Here is a 1,476-nt window from a genome sequence, read left to right on the forward strand (position 1 = left end):
GAGGGAGGGAGAGACAGAGAGAGAAGGAGAGGGAGAGTGCGTAAGTGCGTAAGTGCAGCGTTTTGTGTGGGAGTCGTCCGAGAAGAATCGTAAGATTCGAAAGTCTGCGAATCGCAGACTCTTCATTCGGAGAACCCGAGATTTCTCTCGACGGAAATCTCGACGTTGATCCTCAGCGAGAAGGGAAGGTGTCGCCGACAGCTGAGAAGATATTAAAACGCGGACGAGGAGTGTCGAAAGTCGCGAGACACATCGATGGCGCGATGTCGAACGCGAGATTCTCGCGGGAGCTCGTTGCATTAGATTCGATCCTCGCCTTCGTGCGTTGCCTGGAGCGACACGAGGGATGTACTATCACTCCTGCGAGAGTGATTTAAGCGTGATTAAGTGGTTCCCATTGGGAGAATTATACGTGGAAGAATTATATACTGGAAGAAACATAAGGACAGACCAATTTCGAGATTTCGCGATTGCGGATCGATCTGATTCAAGTAAACGCACGCACAGCGAACGCGTAAACATCGATAAGACACGCGCCGCGAGAGAAAGAGAGAGAGAGAGAGAAACAGAGAAAGAGGAGTAGCAATTGCATAAGGAAGTGAGAAATACGCCATGATCACGATCGTCGCCGGGGAATCCCACGACAAGTCCAGGACATCGTACATCCCTACGCTACTTGCCAGATGCTCCGTAACGATCGTCGTCGATGAGCGACCGTATGAAGGGTGGTAGCGAGGATAGCAAGATCGGAAGAGCAAAAGCAGCAAGAGTAGCAACAGCAGCAGCAGCAGCAGCAACAACAACAGCAACAACGGCAGTAGCAGCTGGTCGGAGTTAATACGCGTTTCCGGCACCGTGCATTGTTGCGCGGGGGTTGATGCGGTGGATGCGGAACGACGGGACGATGGCCGGTGCGTGCATGGAAACGGCACATGAAACGTTAGTCGAATCAACGGTGATCAATAATAAGACGCTCCGGCTCGTCGAGGGATTGTGAACCGGCGATCGCTCTTCCTCACGTCGTGACTCGCGAGGCACGTCGCCGTAAGGATGTAGGGGGGCTGCATTAACGGGCCCCGTAGAGGCGCCGCTTCGTTTCCTCTCCGCTTCCCTTACAGACGAAAACTTCCCCCTTCGCGAGAACGATCTGAACGACGGGGAAGCTAAAGCTCAAGGTTTAAAAAGAAAAAAAAGAGAAAGGCGATAAAAGGAGTATAATACGTAATAATAAAATCGCGACACAAGCCAGCGGAGAGTTAAATTTAAAGATAATTATGTGTTCCTTAGTTCATCTTTTTAGATGGCTCCGAGTTATCGAGCGTATATCGTAGTTCTCGTAGTAGCAATTTTCTTATACCATCCCCGAGCATAGATGCCTTAGTGTCCGTTTAGCGAAGAGAGAAAAGAGAGAGAAAGAGAGAGAGAGAGAGAGAGAGAGAGAGAGAGAGAGAGAGAGAGAGAGAGAAGAGAGAGAGA

The sequence above is a fragment of the Atta cephalotes genome, assembly GCF_000143395.1.
Source record: "Atta cephalotes unplaced genomic scaffold scaffold00062, whole genome shotgun sequence".
Lineage (NCBI taxonomy): Eukaryota > Metazoa > Arthropoda > Insecta > Hymenoptera > Formicidae > Atta > Atta cephalotes.